This window comes from Glycine soja, chromosome 5, assembly GCF_004193775.1.
Source record: "Glycine soja cultivar W05 chromosome 5, ASM419377v2, whole genome shotgun sequence".
NCBI lineage: Eukaryota > Viridiplantae > Streptophyta > Magnoliopsida > Fabales > Fabaceae > Glycine > Glycine soja.
The window spans coordinates 32,220,211-32,239,954 of NC_041006.1; the positions used below are offsets into that span (position 1 = coordinate 32,220,211).

A 19,744-nucleotide genomic window follows, 5' to 3' on the forward strand; every position below is an offset into this window, starting at 1 on the left:
TGACTTTCATTGTTTATGAATTTGATAGTTATGCATTATTTTCAAGTGAATTTTGTTGACAAGTTTTTGTCTAATTGTGAGAGGATGTTATAAAGATGGCTCAAGCCATCCAAAAACTAAACATTGTCCTTCACATGTTGTCTCGTGAGGGTTATGATTTACTAGAAGAAAAGTTAATGGAGGAAAAATAAAAAAATGATTGGAGCAAGCAACCCAATCTGGGAGCACAGAAACAATCGTTGATCCTCTATCTCCCATTAGACGACTCATGAAGTGGAAGATGGCTCGCACCAAAAAATTTGGAGAGATGACGTTTGAGGCGTTACGCGAAATTGCAGATAGGATTGTAAGTTATTTTTTATTTGGAGCAACTGACACAGAAAATCAGGGATGATCACTGAAAAAGTGACTCACAACTTATGTTGTCCTTTAGCCAGATACAGTCCTAGATGTAGTGCCTGATGCAATCTCTCCCAGGGACTCGTACTGCCTCCTAAGGCTGAGGTCGGTCCTTCTGCTTCTTGTGTCAGCACAAAGGGAAGTTGTGTTGATCCCTCGGGTAGGACTCAGACATGGGTGAATCAGACAAATGTGGGTTGTATGTTGATGACAGTTCTCCCTACTTGTTTGCCCTTCAAAGAGTTTATGAGGGATCCACAACGTCCCTTTGGACAATGATCAAGTAAAGGTCAGTGTTGAGGAAGTTCGAGATGTTGATGCTCACGTCCTTGTACCCACTCAAGATGTTCAGTTAGTGGGGTGGGCCCTTAACACCTTCCTTGCTTGGCTGATACTTCTTGTACAACCTTTTTCAAAACAAGTATTTCCTTTTGTTGTGTTTTTTATTATTAAAAAAGGATTTGTTACAAATAAAGTGTTGGCTATCATTGACTTATGTTTATTAACTATGTAGGACAAAAAGGGGGCTGAGGGACCGGCGAAACTGGTGGATATGCTGGAACTAGATGACAATCTTCTATACTAGATAACATTAATGATTCCAGTTTTTCCTCAAGCCTATGCAGGTGTTATGGAATTCAACTGTGTTTGGGGTGTATAATGATGACGTCCCCTTGTACATAAAACATTAAGATCTTTCTGAAATTGCACATAGTGGTCAATGTCTCAATATCTCTATTATACAAATGCATATTCTGTAAGTCACTTTATATCATAGTCCATTACATAACTGACTGTTTTAAATTGATGCATAATTTACTTTATTTTAACAATAATAGGCATATGAATGAGTTGAGTTTGCCATCGGGGAATGCCTTTGTGTATGGATTCCTTGAGCCACAATCCATATAGAGATATGGGTAATCGCAATTTGAATATGAGGATTATATTAAGAAATGGATGCAAAATTCACAGAGTGATGTCTACCTGGGAGCCTACTTCAGTGGGTAAATAAAATTGAACAAATGAATTTAAATAATGTATGCACTATAATAAATGTTCTCCAATGTAGTCCATATTGGCAACTGGTCGTTATATGTGCTAAGGACAATGTTGTCGTCTGGTTTTGTTTCTTGCACAATAAGCTCGTCAACTACTTGAAAGGAATTATTAGCATGTTGGTTGTAATTTGTAAGACATTTACTTTATCATTTGTAAGACATCAACATTTTAATTGTACAATATGTATGCATGTTTCTCTTAACTAGTACTTTGAAAGGATTCGATGATATTCAAGGAAGTAAATCCATGGCTATTGCTAAATAGATTTTAGTTAAAGTAAGTCATTTAAACAATGGTTGATGTCTTAAAAATTACATTTTATTACTATGTACACTAATTTTCAGTTAACTTTGAATATCTTATTGAATATAGTGTAATAAGCAAAGAAGAAGCACTAAGTGCGGCTATTATGTGATGCATTGGATGTCAACGATAGTCCTAGGAGGTTTCAAAGATAATTGAGAAATGGTAATTGTTTACTTCAAAACTAATTTCATTTGTTACACTTGTTATTATTTATACTGATTAAGTTATGTTTAATTATATCATGCAATATTTTACTAATCCAAGATCATTGGAACCAAAGAGATTAAAGGCAATTTGCATTCAATGGGCAAGATGTCATCTCAGAGTTAAAATGAAACACTAGGTGTTTAAGGAATTTTACAATTGTATAAATAGTTTAATTAGATTCGGTTATAGTACATGATTTTATGTATTGACATTATTGTTTTCTTTAACTATTTCTTATAATTGATAGTAATTATTCAATAATGATATAAAAATTTGTATTGTGAAACTGGCTGGATTGATCTATTTTTTAATTTGCAGGTTTGGGTAATATTAAAAAAAATAGACAAGATATTAAACAAAAATTGAAAAAAAAAAAAAACAACATCGATTTTTTCTAAAAACCAATGTTGTGGTGCACAAATCAACATCATTTTTTTATAAAAAAAACCATGTTGTTTTATGCCTAACAAGATTGGTTTTCCTAAAAACTGATGTTGTAGTGCACTCACAACATCGGTTTATGGAAAAATTGATGTTGTGGTACACCTGACAACATAGGTTTTCCTGAAAACCGATGTTGTCGTGTGCAACACAACATCGGTTTTCTGTTAGATGTATGACAATATCAGTTTTTCTAAAAACTGATGCTTATTTATGTCCCACAACATCGGTTTTTAGGAAAATAGATGTTGTATTTTTACATATTTTACATTTTTTTGGTTTATTGTTGATTATGCGACATCGATTTTTTTAAAAACGTTCTTGTGTAGTGTATGTTAACATTGGTTTTCATAAAAACGATGTTAACATTGAGTTCTTTAACGTAAGTGGTTTCAACATTGGTTAAAAATCGATGTTGATAGTCGAAAATAACTGATGTTAAAAGGCTATTTTCTACTAGTGAACTATCAACACCAATAGTGGCAGAGCGCTTCAACTCATCAAAGATTAAACTTTGTGCTTGTGTTGAAACAAAGCCCCGTAGTCTCTTGTAAAATGGTGTATTGAACCTATGGTCAACCACATTAAGGCTTTTTTGTAATGATGCCTTAAATTCAGTATGTTACAGTATAAGCAGGATATTCATTACATCCTAACAAGTACACAAATCTCTCATGCTATCACGAAACAACCTCTTTAGTCATGCATGCGAGCCTTTAACCTTGTAAAGAAGTTTAGTGTAATGTCAACAGAAGATACATAACAAACAAAATGTAAAACAAGTAATTAATTACAAAAATGTACCTATTAGTTGTTGTGTTTCTAAGATGCATTAACAAAATTAGTCCCTGCTTGTACAAATCTTTCTTTGTGATGCAACAACAATGTATAATAAACATACTCCTGAAATGTCGGATAACGTGCTCACATGTTTATAAATTTTTTCAACTATTGCTCATATATTTGTTCATCAGTAGTGATTCAATCCTCCATAGAAAGAGACCAGTCACCAGAGACATGAGCAACAGGCTCCAAGAGGATTAGGCTAGAGCTGCTGAAGAAGACCCTAGGATTCTCATGACTCTTAGGATAGATTTCTAAGCTCATGGGCAAAGATTGGGTCCACTTTTCTTTATAAATATTAGAATAATTTTTCCTTCTTTTGGGCCTTATATTTTGGCCATTTTAGGTTTGTAAGGTACCTTACAAATTAAGGGCACCGTACAAATTAAGGGCAACCTACCCTACAAGTTAAGGGTACCATAGTAGTATAAGGTTTTAGCCTTGTATTTCAGGGCATTTTGAGTAGTCTTTATAATAGGGACTTTTTTTTTGTATTTTCATGTATTTTGACATGGGATACGCTTAGTTATTGGAGGGGTGTGAGTAGTCCCCCTCTAGCTTCTCAAGGAAGCTTTCTTCCTTGCTTCCTAAGAAAGCTACCTTCCTTGCTTCCTAAGAAAGCTACCTTCCTTGCTTCTGAAGAAAGTTTCCCATTGTATTTTGACATGGGGGGTGAGCTTAGCTATTGGAGGGGTGTGAGTAGCCCCCCTCTAGCTTCTAAAGGAAGCTTTTTTCCTCTAGCTTCCCAAGGAATCTCAAGGAAGCTTCCCATGTGCTAAGCTATAAATAGAAACATGTATAACACTTGTCATAACTTTGATGAATGAGAAACCTGTGAGACACACTTCAAAGTTCAACTTTTCTCCTTAATCTCCTTCAATTCCCATGCCCCCCCCCTCTCTCTCTCATTCTCTTCCTCCATTGAAGTTTCCTCTCTAAGATTCTTATCTAAGACACTCTCTTGGTGGTGAAGTTTCTCCTTCCATGGCTTATTCTCTAGTGGATGGTGCCTTCTCTCACCTCTTCTCCTTTATCTTTTGCTGCAACTCCATGGCTAAAAATCACCATTGAAAGACCTTATTGAAGCTCAAAGATCTAGCTTCCATAGAAGCTTCTCAAGCAAGCTTCCATCAAGTAGAATTCACCAAGCTTGCCTAAGCATTCATCACAACCTCCTAGTTTTCTGCTTTAGTCACAAGCATCTTGTATTTTGCTCTGGAATTCTTAGAAATATGGAATTCACATAACAAGTTAGTTGAAGAAGGGAAGACAATCTCCAACGCATTAATCAAAGCAAGATCTCTGTTAGTGATAATCACTTGAGGCAACACACCATCCTTCATAAACAATACTTTGACCTTATATAAATTCCATTAAAAAAATTTTTTCCTCTCAAATTGTAAATAAGCAAATGCAATAGAAAAGGTCATCTTTGTCAAAGTCACACCAATAATCTCCAACAATGGAAGATGATATTTGTTTGTCTTGTAGGTAGTATCACAAATCAACATTGTTGGGAATGAATTTAATAGCTTGATTGAATCTAGATAAGACCACATTATATCTTTGACAACATCTTGAGTGTCCAATCTTTTGAACCAATACACATATTGATCGCGTTCTATCAACTTTAGTAGATGTTGCACCTCCATTATTGGACCCTTTTGTCCGCGTCAATATCTTTTTCACTCATTGTATACGGTCTTAATGGTGTTGAAATTTTTCTGATCTTTCTTTGATTGTCAACAAAATTTGACTAGGCTTCACCATGTTTTTGGTCATTTGACTAAGCATAATTTTTTTCTTCATTGCTTAAACGACCAAAATATGCATGTCCCAACAATGTTTCACTAACTTTGTGTAAACACAAAGGGTTTATGAACAATGAACTTTTCTTGGAAGAGAAAGTATTGAACAAAAACTCTATGAAAGAAATCTGTTAATCATGAAAGGAATCAGTCTTTTTTTTTAGTATTTGAAATTCGTGCCATGGTCACATATTTATAATCATTTGATGACTCAAGTTAAAGTTTGTGACTCTTGGCAATTTCTTTAAAACTAGTCACTTTAAAAGTTATGACTTTTTTGAAAAACTAGTCACTTTAAAAGTTGTGACTCTTTTGAAAACTAGTCACTTAAAGATTGTGACTTTCGAAAAATCTTCAAAAACAAGTCACCTTAAGAATTATGACTTTTGGTAATTTATTTTTCGAAATTAGTCACTGGTAATCGATTACCATCATAGTGTAATCGATTACACATCAACAGATGTGACTCTTCATGTTTAAATTTGAAAATCAAAATGTTTAGAAACTCTGGTAATCAATTACAAGTATTGTGTAATTGATTACACAAGTTTAAAATGATTTGAAAATGTTTTATCACTAGTTGGGACTCTTGAAATTTGAAATCTAACGTTTTAAAACATTGGTAATCGATTACAGCTTTGTAAATCAGTTTGAAAAACAATGTTGGCTACTGGTAATCGATTACTATCTTCTGGTAATCGATTACCAGAGAGTAAAACTCTTTGGTAAAAGATTTTGCGAAAAATTATTGTGCTACTCAATGTTTTGAAAAAACTTTTTTAGTACTTATCTTGATTGAGTCTTCTCTTGATTCTTGAATCTTGATCTTGATTGTTCTTGAATCTTGATTCTTGAAACTTGATTGTTCTTGAATCTTGAATCTTGAAAATGATTGTTCTTGAATCTTGAAACTTGATTCTTGAAGCTTTTTGACTCATGATTCTTTGGAACTTGCTTAATTCTTGATTCTTTGGCATCATCAAAATAATCTTGGAAGTCATTGCTTCCACAATATCATGCATACATGCATCATTGACTAGGAAATGCAATTCAGCATGTTCAAAATGATTGGAATTGCATGGATTCATAGTTGTTAGCCTTGAAGAGTTGAAACTCTCATAACGTAAGCTTTAAAATCACTAAGTTTCAGCTTTGCATCAATATAATCGACTATATGCTAATATAGTAGACTTAAGATTCATTCACATTTAGTTGATTATCTTTAGTATCTAATTGACTATATCAAGTTTCATGAGTTTCTGTTTTCACAAACAGATGACTATATGGTAACATAATTGACTATTTGTTCATCAGGAAACCCAGGTAATGAGAAAAATAATTTAGTCAATTATCTCTAAGGGACAATCGACTATATTCGTTCTGAGGCTATAAAAATGAGTTTTTCAAAGGACTTTGTCTCTGACACTTTTTCTCTCATATTTTACACTGGATTTCATTGAGAGCACTTTAAACATCTAAGCACCATCACCACTTTGATCCTTATTTAGAAACATCATTTTACATTGGATGTAATGGATTTTTGCAAAGGATCATGAAGGAAAGTTGATACTACAAAGAAAATGTTTTGAAACTTTCATATCGTTCACATATAAAGTGAAATCTTTCCTTGATCTGTGTTTTTGATTTTCGTTTTCATTGAGTAGGTTTCTCAATGGTGTGCATGTAGTGGATTTTTTACATGTAGTTTAGTTCTTGATAGTTTTTCAAGAGTTTATGCATTTATGGTGTGCATTTTCTTTTGACTTTGGTTTTCATTTAGTAGATTTCTCAATGGTGTGAACGTCGTAGATTTTTTACATGTAGGTTTAGTTCTTGATAGGTTTTCAAGAGTTTAGGCTTTTATGGTATGCATTTGCTTGTGAGTTTAGTTATAACTCAAAGATTATAGTAGAAAGGTCCTAGTGGGTTACTATGGATCAACTTAATGCAAATTTTCTAGAAATCAAACCAATATAAATTGTGTGTGAATCTTTTTCTCTATTCGTTCAACTCTTTATTGCTTATTGGTTAAGGTTCTTAACACTTGATTTTTTATATTTGTTTCGTATCTTTGTTTAAACCATAAGTTATGTTAAAAAAAACATAAGGGTGCTTACAACACATCTTACTCTCTTGGATTGACTGGATTAAAGGAAAAGGTTTTGCGAAAAATTTTGCTTTGGGTCTAAAATTGTTTTAAAACCAATTCATTCCCCTATTGGTTTGTGATTTCATGCGTCATTATTTTCAACACTTTGTGGTTGTGAACACAACACATAACAAAAAATTTCTAACCTACCTCTTTGACAAACTTTTCCTTTAATTTAAATGGACACCCACATTTTATGGTTTGAGTGCTCTTTCAAACTAACTTATCTTTGTATTATTGCTTGCAACTTCCTCCATATTCACAACCTAATACAACTTAGATTATCCTCCCATTTTTTGACTTATGATTGATGATAAAAAAAATCCAAGTCTCTTTCCCAAATCTCAAACCCAACGCAACAAATCATCTCGATTTGCAAAAACCTTAAAACAAAATATTTTTCTTCACTTACGCAACACACATATACAAATATAAAATCATTCATCACCTAATCAACATATCTCATCAGTTGTGAAATGATTGGAAAAGTCAGGGTAATCAGGTTGAGGGGTCATTGTTCAACCCATTATTGGGATCTTAATGTTGATTTCTTAAACCATCATAATCTGCAAGCATTTCATCTGATTGATTGGGATGATACAAATCATTTTGTCTATCATCAAGCATGTGTTCCAAAACCATGAGGAACTGTAACTTCATCCGCAAAAAATGTATTGCAATCCATGTATTCTGTGCAAATAACCATTTAGGAAAAATTAAAAATATGACACAAATATTTCAGCAAGAAAGAAAAATACTCAATGAAATCATGATTCCATTGTGAGTCCAAACCTAGACAACAACAAAATCGTGATTATGTTGTGTTAAAAAAAACTTACCAAAGTTGGATGGTTTGCCAAGAGAGAAGAGAAGTGATGGAGAAGTGAGAAAGGAAGGGAGAAGGGTTGAAGGCATTGTGAAAGAGTGATGGAGAAGTGAGAGAGGAAAGGAGAAGGGTAAAAGGGTCAAATAGCTATGGTTGGTAGTGCCAATAACAAATTAGGTAGTGACAATCACAATGCCCTATTTTTTATTAGAGTTGTCAATTTAGGTTAGTTTGACCAATTTGAGTTCATCTAACTAACACATTTTTAAACTAAACTAATTTAATGGCGGGTTGGAATTTTGCTAATTTAGCTTGATCTTAACGGGCTGTAAGTTAAATAGATTGACATGTGAATTACTTTTTAAAAAAAATTAAAATTAAATAGGTTGACACATGATCTATTTTATTTTTAAAGTATAGAAATTTTAAAATTATAAAAATAAATTAACTTTTTTATGGAAAAAATAAAATAAAATAAATTTTATATATCAAGATAATAAAATATTCTTAATCATTGTAAACTAAAATAAAAAATATATCCAATAAACAGTAAAATATAATGCATAATAATTATAAAATAGAATGCATCAATTACAATAATATACTGGTGTTAGTCATAAAAAATTAAGAAACATTAACAACACAAGTATTAAATATATAATTTATAATTTTAATAATTGTAAAAATAATAAATAAATAAAAATAAATAAGGCCAATAGATTGGTCCAACTCATCATGGGTCAATCTAGTTTGGGCCAATGAAAAATCGGATCAAAATAAACTCGGACTAAAATTATCAAAATCCAATTCAATTCTTGCATCGGACTAATCTGATCAACTAATTTGACACCTCAAATTTTCATGAAAAATTATAAATTTAGAATTTATTTAGAATGTGTTTTCAGTCTAAAGGTTTTCATTTGTTAAAAAAAGCCTAAAAAAAGTTGCTTGAAAAAACATTCTAAAGGTTTTCATATTTTTTGTTCTAGGTCAGAGATCATGGATGTCCCCAATCCATTAGGTCAAAGACTAATCCCGCTCGCAATACGTGATTACTGCGGGTATAAGAAAATTTTCCACACGATGGAAATTAAACATGAGTTCTCCCATTAAATAGACTGTTCTCACTCATGTGAATACAGTGAAACCTTACACTGTTGTACCAACCCTTTGGGTTCTAAAGGTTTTCATACTATTTTTTAATAATAAATCATTATATGTATGCATGGTTAAAAGGTTATTATAAGATGATTAGTAGTTTCTCAAAACAAAAAAAAAAAAATAAGATGATTAGTAAATAGTTGACCGTGTATAAATTTTTATATTAAGAATCCATGAAAATTCAATTCTAAATAATTCTTAAATTTTTCATTTAAGTTCATAAAATGGTAAGAGTTTAATTTTGATATAATTTTTTCATTATCGATCAATTATATTTAAACCATCCCGTTATTACTTTTAATATAATTATTATAAAAATTAAAAATATTAATATATCAATTTATTCTAATTAAAATCATATTATATTTATATTTATATTATATAGAGAGAGGAAATGATATTGGAAAAAACTCTAAATACTTTAGATATTACCTAGTATTTTAGTACGTAGATAATCTTTTATATAATTGAAATTTACTATAAATAAATATTTTCAATGTATAAATTACATTATAATTAAAATTCATAATAAATAAATATATTTGAATATATAGATTATATTTTGGATTTACAATAAACAATTTAAGTTGTAATATAAAGTTTTTATTGATAAATTATATTAAAATATATTGATTTAAAATATTAATTGAAATTTAATTTATAAGTAGAAGTGAAAGAGGATAGATTAAAATGAAAATATGTTTAAGAAGATAAAAAAAAAGAGTAGCTTAAAATAGTTGACAATTTGTTTTTGGCTGGTTGCAAGGTTATTCTGTGAAATGCGCCTTTAAAGAAAAGAAAAAAAAAATATTAAGAAAGTCTGATTGAGAAAGTGAATGTGAGTTTTGCTTTTTAAGTTATGCATTCTAATTTATAATATAAAAATAGATGTGTTATTACATTAATTTTAAACTAATTTTGTTATAAAATTAATCGCTTAAATATTTAAAATGTCACAACTTTTTGTCAATATTAAAGATTAAAGATAATCACTTTTAAGGCATAGATAAAATTATTAGATATTTTAAAAATTTCATGACATTATTATTCACTTGGTAAAATATATTTATCTATTAGTGTTAAGAAAAGAAAAGAATTATATACAATTACGTGGATCTATACTTAAAATTTATCAGGAAAAATAATGATATTTACACATATTTATAATCATATAAATTTACTAATGGTTAAATATATTTCACAAGAGATTAATAATATCACGGAATCATGAGAATGAATTAAATTATATCAGTGTAATTTTGATATTTATTACACTATTTTATAATTATCATTTAAATAATATTTTCTTAAAACTCATCGTTAGATTGAAAGTTCATTTCATATGTATTATATGACACATATGTAAAATTTTATATTAATTTAAAATTATTTATTAATTCGTTCGTATAGTTTAAAATCAACATAATATAAACATTTTAAAATATATTAAAATATGAATAATTTGATTATCTTCTTCTTGTTGGTTAATTTTGAGAAAATTTAACACAAATAATCTTAATAATATTTAGATATAATTTAATTATTAGATTAATAAAAATGAAATTATATCAAATTATAAAAATAATGTAATATTTATCAAAGTTAAACGTTTGATTTCTCGTTTCAGCTATACCTTTGAAAGTGATTTGTGAAGTAAACGTTTGAGTGTAGAATTCCAATAATCCTACTCAACTGTAAACTTGTTAATTTGGGGATAACTTTGTTATATTCATCCTCAATTACTCAGTGGGCGTGACAATGTTGACCTCTGTTAACAATCTCATTGGCCAATGAGTTACAAACTAGAAAATGGATCGATGGAATTTAATTTCAAAACAATTAATCATCAATTCAATTGTTATCCCTTGGCAATAACTCGAACCATATATACATGCATATTTAGGTGATAGAATAATTTATGACACTGATAAGTAGAGCTTTAAATGTATTCATAGATTAGCAACACACTCTTAATTCCTTACTTTATATTTATGATTAAAATTTATTAAAATTCATAAAATTCGGAGTTAAGATTTGTTATATAAAAAACTCATAATTTGATGATTTTCAAAACAAAATTTGACCAATAATAAATAACATGTTATTTTTCAAAACAAAATTTGATCAATAATAAATAACATGTTATTTTTGTACACCAAAGAAAAACTTTAACATCTATTATCATGAAATTGTGGATAAGAAATACTCTTATCTAAAAATATGAGGTAGAGAAACATGACTTCTAACACTAGGAAAATAATGGATAAACAATTGTAGAATTTTAAAGTTAAAAGATAAGGTACATTTAATGTATAGTAAAAATTGAATTTTTATCACTAAGGTTAAGGTGATTTAAATATAAAGTGAAAGATTATATTTTACTAGATGAAGTCTATTTAAATGGATGCATTGGAAGTTGTTTTTGTTTCACCTTCCAAGAGAACTTATTTATTATAGTTGGTGACAATCTTTACTAAAAATAGAGAAGAGAATTAATGGAGAATACACACATGAAGAGAGAGTGTGTGAGAAGAGAAATTGTGAAACAAAGTCACTTTGTTAAAAGAAAAGTATCTTTGTGTAAAAGTGTTATAATTGTTTGTAACCATTGAGTGGGAAATTTGAGTTTGTAAAATGATACACAATTTAAAGTGGGTTACAATCTTGTAATCATTTTTGTGATAGTGAAATACTTTTGAGATGGTTCTGTGGACGTATGCAAGAGGTGTCGAACCATGCTAAATTTTTGTGTTAATTATTTTTTTCTTACGGTGTAATCTTTGTTATATTTTCACGATTCTTTGTGGGTGTGAGTAATTTTATTTGTGGGAGCATTGATTACCAAACAATGATATCAGAGCTATGGCCAGGAGCACACGATGGTTTGAGATATTGTTGTTTGATGGAAAAATAAATTTTATGATTTGGCATAGTACTATTCAAGAGCTTTTGGTGCAACAAGATCTTGGTCAGGCGCTAGAAGTTGAAAGACCAACTTCTATAAATGAAACCGAGTGGACTAAGATCCAAAGGAGGGTTGTGAGCATGATTTGGTTTACCCTTGCTCTCAAGATAAAACACAAAGTGTTGAAGGAGACAACACCAAAGGTGTTGTGGGAGAAGCTCGAGGATATCTATGCGTCAAAGTTGCTAACCAATTGCCTTTGTTTAAAAATGAAGTTGTATCAACTCAAAATGGAGATGAGAGAAGATCTCCATGACGACATCAACAAGTTCAATCAACTAGTAAGTCAATTGTTGAATGCAAATGATAAACTCTTTGATGAGGAGCAGACATTGTTGTTGCTGGCCTCACTACCAAGGTCCTTTAAAGCTTTGGTTCAAACGTTGTTTGTGGGAAGATCAACTTTGAAGTTGGATGAGGTGACTGTCGCTCTTAGAGAAAATGAGAGAATGATGAGAATTGAAAATGTTGATGATGAATATCATGCACTAATTGTGATGGAGTCTGAGTGAGGGCGGAATCATTTAAGGAGACATGATGGGCCAAGAGGAAGATCAAAATCGCAATCGCGTCTGCAACGAGATATGAGTAACATGCAATGTTACTATTGCAGTGAAAATGATCATGTGCAAGTGAGGTGCAAACAAATGAAGGAAGACTTAAAGAAATTAAGAGATATGAACAAAGATGATACCAACTCCCAAACTAATGTAGTAAAAAGTGTTAAAGATAAAGATAACATGTTTTTGACAACAAATGACAAGATTGCTAAAACAAAATGGGTGATAGATTATGTTGCCTCAAAGCATATTTGTAGAGATCAAGAGATGTTTGACACTTTAAAAACCGATGGATAATTTGGCCATTTCAAATTAGGGAATGGTGAAATAATAAAGGTTGAAGGCATATGGAGCATGAGGATGAAGTTCCATGATGGTGCTATTCAAACCTTTTCTAATGTAAGGTTTATACCTTCCACTGTTGTCAATATCATTTCTATAAGGGAGATGACATCACAAGAGTATAAGTATGTTGGTTCAAAGTGGGGATGCAAGGTGTACAAGGAGAGACAATTGGTGTTGTAAGGACAGAAAAATAAAGGTAACCTTTATTATTTGGATGGACAAGCCTTAAAGAGAAACCATGATAGCAAAGTGAAGAAGAAAGTAAAATTTTCTAATGTTGTAGAAGTGTTGGGAGATACATCCATTGGAGGGAGAGTTTGTTCACTTTCAAATTGATAGAAGGATATTTCTCTTTTGGCTTGAAAGGGAAAATTATAGAGTTCTAAGCCAAAAGATAAGGTGTATTTAATGCATAATGAGAATTAAATTTTTACCACTAAGGTTTAGGTGATTTAAATGTAAAGTGGAAGATTACATTTTATTAGATGAAGTCTATTTGAATGTATGCATTGAAAGTTGTTTTTGTTTCAACTTCCAAGAGAACTTATTTATTATAGTTGGTGACAATCTTCACCATAAATAGAGAAGAGAATTAATGGAGAAGACACAGATGAAGAGAGAGTGTGTGAAAAGAGAAATTATGAAACAAAGTCATTTTCTTGAGAGAAAAGTGTCTTTGTGTGAAAGTATTATAATTTCTTGTAATAATTGGATGAAGTACTCGAGTTTGTGAAGTGATACATAATTTTAGGTGAGTTACAATCTTGTAATTATTTCTGTGATACTGAAATACTTTTGAGACGATTCCGTGTACGTAGACAATGAGTGTCAAACCACGCTAAATTCTTTTGTTCATTATTATTTTTTCTACAGTGTAATCTTTATCGTGTTGTCACAATTCTTTGTGGGTGTGAATAATTTTCTTTGTGTGAACTTTAATTACTCAACATAAATAAATACTATGCAACTAATTATTATAAAAATTAATAAATTTATTATATATAATAATGTCTAATTAAATTACATTGTAAAACTCTTTTATATTTTCAATACACAACTTATTTTCTCAAATAATAAGTGTTAATAAAATATATGTAATGGAGGAGTATTGAGGTATGATTAGTCTTCACTTCACACAAAGAAGTGAAACAAAATCTGGAACAGGTGTGCATGGATAGATTCAGAAAGTGGTCCCCACTAGAGCAGCAAAAACACTGCAAATATAGAAGGGATCGCAAGATTTAACTCTGAAACATAGTTTCTCACGAAACTGGTGTGCCACCTCCGCCCCCATGACCCTTATCTTTCCCTTCTTATATTTGCCCTTTAGCCTCTATTCTTCTTTTTCACTGCTCAAATTATTGCTTTGCATTGCATTGCTCACTTCTCTTTCTGTTGTTTCTTCATGGCTCCAGCCTTGGAAGCCAAACAAGTTGTTCTTCCACAAGAGGGAGAAACTACTGTGGCACCGAACAACTTCTTGAACAGTGTTGTCAATGATGCCACACACAGATCCAAAGTCACTGTTATTGGAAGTGGCAACTGGGGCAGTGTTGCTGCTAAGCTCATTGCCTCCAACACCCTCAGGCTTAGCTCCTTCCATGGTAATTCTCTTGTTCTTTGAGTGCTGTGATTGAGGTTCTTTATTGATGATTGAAGATGAAGTGTTAATGTATCAAGTGACCAAATTAGTTTCCAGAATCATGAACATGGGTTAATTTAGTCTCTGAATTTACAAAAATTAAATTTTAGTCCTTCAAATTAGGTAGCTAATGATGTTCATTTTAGTTGCTGATGTTATTAAATGACAGTTATTTTAGTCTTGAAATTGTAAAAAAATTAATCGTATTTTTAGTCTGTTGCAATTGTGCAATTTTGGTCTCTTCTGTTACAATTGCGCCAATTGGGTTCCTCAAGATTTCTTACATCTACTATATTGGATAGAATCAGGATGGAGGGATGTGATTGGAAATGCAGAAAAAACTTAAGGATCCTATCGGCGCAATTAGAAAATGTGGTGGGAATCAATATCGTACAATTATGATGTAATTAACAAAAAAAAGGGACTCAAATGACTTATATCAACGATTTCAAAAATTAAAATGACATTTTTACAGTTTTATAGATTGGATTGACTGATACTCGTAATTTCATGGACTAATTTAATGAGTTACTCAATTTCGGACAAGTGCATTGTGTAGAGTGATGTTTTAAATTTGATGCTTTAAATATATCTGGTGGGGTAAGGATTTTATTGTTGTTTTTTTGTTTTTGTATTATGCTTAAACATAACTTTCCTTAGTAAAAAAAAATCTTTCCTTTAGAATCTTAAATTTCCAATTTTGATGAATCCAGATGAAGTGAGGATGTGGGTATATGAGGAGACATTACGAAGTGGTGAGCAGCTCACAGATGTCATCAATCGAACCAATGTAAGGACTAGCTATTCATTTCATTATCAATGAGATTCTATTTTTTTTTCAGTGAATATTACCATTATTTTAACCACACCAAGAAAGAAATTGAACATCACTGTTTCTTTTGGCAGGAAAATGTCAAATATCTTCCTGGAATCAAGCTTGGCAAAAATGTTGTTGCAGATCCAGACCTTGAAAGTGCAGGTATTTGATTTAGTTTTTTATTTATTTATTCTGTGATTTATAAGGTTAAAAATAAAATTCACAAATTCACACCAAAAGAACCAAATTTTTAAACAAAGAAAAGGATGCAAAACTCTACAAGTGTTAAAAACATGTTCACTGTTTACTTTTGGGGTACATTATGCAGTGAAGGATTCCAACATGTTAGTGTTTGTGACTCCACATCAATTTATGGAAGGAATATGCAAAAGGCTTGTTGGGAAAATAAGGGAAGATTCTGAGGCTATTTCCCTTGTTAAAGGGATGGAGGTCAAAATGGAAGGCCCATGCATGATCTAGTCTCATCTCTCAGCATCTGGGAATCAATTGTTCTGTTTTAATGGGTGCCAACATAGCAAATGAGGTAGTTTGAAGAAATTAGAGTTTTAATTTTATTTTTCTTGTAATTTTAATTTTCTGTTTATTTTATATTTGGTTGTTGTAATTATTATTAGTGTTTGTGCAGATAGCTGTGGAGAAGTTTAGTGAAGCAACTGTTGGATACAGGCTCAATAGAGAAGTTGCTGAGAGATGGGTTCAGTTGTTTTATACTCACTATTTCATTGTGACAGCTGTGAGTGCATCACATTCTTTAATAAATGAGCAGCAAACTAGGAAATATCTCTCATCACATGTAATTCTGAACATGTTTTTAAAAAATGGTTCACAACTTTTAGCTGCAACGTCATGGTTTTTGGGGTGTTTGCATTGCAAATGTGTGGCCACATGGACCGCATTTGTGCACAATATCAAGGACTGTGACAAAACAGCCACCCGAATTGCATTTTAAAACCTTAATTTTGAATGAAACTGAGGAATTTGCTCTTAAAAAGTAATCCTTAATACCAAGGAAATGTCATCATGCCTCCCGACAGAATGTTATGGTCATGACTCATGCGTACTTTTAAATTTGTAAAACAGAGATACTATTTGAGCTTATGATTTTTGTGTTTATGTAATTAATAGGTTCAGGATGTTGAAGGAGTTGAACTGTGTGGAACTTTGAAAAATGTTGTGGCCATAGCAGCAGGTTTGCTTTACAGTATATGCACTTTGTCCTCTCCCTTTTTTCTATTTTTGCAAACAATCAAGGAATGACACACAAATGGGACAGGTTTTGTCGATGGCCTGGAGATGGGAAATAATACAAAAGTAAGGTTAAAAGATTTTATGATCAGAAGGTTTTCAAAAAGAGAAAAAAAAAAAGAAAAAGAAAAATTCTATTTGTCTTTGATTTGGTTTTCTATATATGTGTAGGCTGCAATCATGAGACTTGGTCTTAGAGAAATGAAGGCATTTTCAAAGTTGTTGTTTCCATCTGTTAAGGACAGCACTTTTTTTGAGAGCTGTGGTGTAGCTGACCTTATCACAACATGCTGTAAGGAAGCTAATTAATTTCACCTTATTTTTCATTGCTTATCTTATGAAAATCATATTGTCTGTGGCAGTGGGTGGAAGAAACAGGAAAGTTGCTGAGGCTTATGCAAGGAATGGAGGGAAGAGGTTGTTTTGTATTTCTCTTTTGTCCATATTTTCTAGGGTGAGGAAATGAAAATGTCTGATTTAGTTATATATTTCCTAATTTTCTGCAGGTCTTTTGATGAGGTTGAAGCAGAAATGCTACAAGGCCAGAAATTGCAGGTATGTTCATGAAACTTAGCATGGCAAATAATACAATATATAGGCTCTGTTGGGATAAAATTTTCAATAGGATCTTATAAAAGAAGAAAATAAGAAGGTACAATTAATTGAATTTTTCCAATATTTTAAAACTTAAAATCAACTTATGCACTTAACTTTTATAAAAGCTCTCTCATCTAACTTGTCCGATAGTTGAGGTATATAAGTTGATTTTAACTTGTGTAAAAAGTTCATTTCATTTTACTTTTTTTTTGTTCTCAGTGCTTACGGAGAAGTTTATCAAAACAAGACCTTACTCTATAAAGCAACTGCTAGATAATCTAAGAATCAGATACAATCACAAATGCATCATTAGATGGATATATGTACTATAACTTGTTAAATACAAGAGTAGCTATAAAACAAGACGGTCCTTTGTGCATAAAATTTGAGCTTCATTATCTTTATCCAAAATTCCAGGCTTATAAACAATCAAACCCAGTTTAAATTTTGATATCAATGCGAATTTCTTCATACATTAAAGCAAATCACCATATTCTTTTTACTGGAAAGAATCATACACAACGATTCTAAAATCAGTAGTGGTTTTTGTGTTCTTAGTTTTGATGTCCTTATTAATCTAACTTTCTTGCACCAAGGGTGTCTCAACTGCGAGTGAGGTTTATGAGGTTCTAAGCCATCGCGGGTGGCTAGAGTTGTTCCCTCTCTTCTCAACAGTGCATGAGATAAGCACTGGCCTACTTCCACCATCAGCAATAGTTGAATACAGTGAGAAGCTACCCAAATCCTTCTAATTGAAGGCATATTTTGTTCTATAAGAAATATAAGTTACAGTGACAGTTTCGTGGATATACAAACAACATGCTTTAGCTGTATCAACTGTGAAAAGCCTTGGTGGCTAGGCTGCTTTTTCTTTCCAAATATCATGCGAACAAGGAGCTTGTTTCCATATGGTTGAGGTTCTCTGAAGGCCAAGGAAGTTGACTTTTTTGTATGAAGTTCTTCTCAAGTTATATTATTCCACTGCAAACGATACATGCAGCAAACTTACATAGTTTACGTATACATTAAAGTAGTAATTTAAATTTCTCTATTGATTGAGTTTTCCATATTCCTTAAGGTATTGATTGAGCTGTGTTTTATTCTTTAATTTGGATGAGGAAAATGCTTTAGGATTAACACTTCAGGTTGTATATGTTGAAGGACAACATGAGCTGAGATTAATTTGCCCATTGCTTTTGTTCTGCACTTTCTTTGCCCCTCTTTGCTCTCTCTCTATTTCAAATGGGACTTTTTGACTGGGCATCCAATGCAATTGCAAGTGATGTTAATATAAGTAAAGTAGTGATAATTGTTTTTACCTTCCGGATTGTCCAATCCGGAATGTAAAAGTTGTAACCAATCCAGCATGTAATTGGCCAATCCGGAAGCCAAAAAAGGGTGCAGGAAGCAATTACCTTGTAACAATTGAGGTGTGTTTTTGTTAGCGGGCCAAGTACATCATCAAAACCCAAAAGGAATGTCCAAATGCCCTTTTGGTTGAGGGAATTTTTAGGTATTTCTTCTTGTATCCCAAAAAACTCAAGCAACACCTCTTTTCATTACGGATAGAGTAAAACTACATTATGGATTTAAAAGTTACGTTTGATTGGATAAGTTTGGATGGAGGGAGTGGGAAGTAATATCACATAATAGGCATCAACGCTACTCCTGACCAATATTATATCAATTCCCATTTTATGAGTACTCAAAACAAAAAATATTATTATCTACAAATCAAATCAACTCTCAAAATATGCGATTCCAATTATTAAAATATGTGGTTCCAAATACACTCAAATTTGTGCCTTTTGTAAAGACACAGTAACTTGGAGGTGGGTGAGGAAGGGGTCCTGGGATAAATTCATTCGTTTTATAACTCAATGTGTTTTTTTTTTTACATGTTTTATAATTCAATGTTGTGTCATCATAAAAAAGTCTTGTGTAAATCATTGAATCTTACGTTTTACACAGATCGAGCATTAGAATTGAACTTTTTTTTACATTATAATTAAAAATCTAATAATTGCATTTATGCATTGTGTTTCAAATAATTAAATGTTGTCTGGTCATTTAAATTACTGGATGTTTGAATTTACACCAACTTTGCGTACAAAGACAGGAACAAAGGATATAAGAAAATTGTACTACTTAGCATAATGAGATATTTACGAAGTCACGATACAATCAAAGCAACTTCTGTTTCATAAGATTTTGATGTTTAATAATTCATGTGACATATAACTTCTAATAATGAAGTGTAACACTAAGCAATTAAACAATTTCTTATATAATAAAAAGAAAAATGTTTGTTTCTTAATGAGGATATTGTAAATTTAATTAGTATATACAA

General features: G+C 31.4%; 1 pseudogene across 1 annotated transcript; it reads left to right on the top strand.

Annotated features, from left to right (window-relative positions):
- Window positions 1-14,318: 14,318 nt before the first annotated feature.
- Window positions 14,319-18,597, top strand: LOC114412545 (annotated as a pseudogene). Its single transcript, XR_003666793.1, has 11 exons — window positions 14,319-14,676; window positions 15,428-15,504; window positions 15,621-15,693; window positions 15,860-16,075; window positions 16,178-16,285; window positions 16,678-16,741; window positions 16,826-16,863; window positions 16,969-17,089; window positions 17,160-17,214; window positions 17,304-17,352; window positions 17,991-18,597. The product of XR_003666793.1 is annotated as a glycerol-3-phosphate dehydrogenase [NAD(+)]-like (transcript).
- Window positions 18,598-19,744: the final 1,147 nt, after the last annotated feature.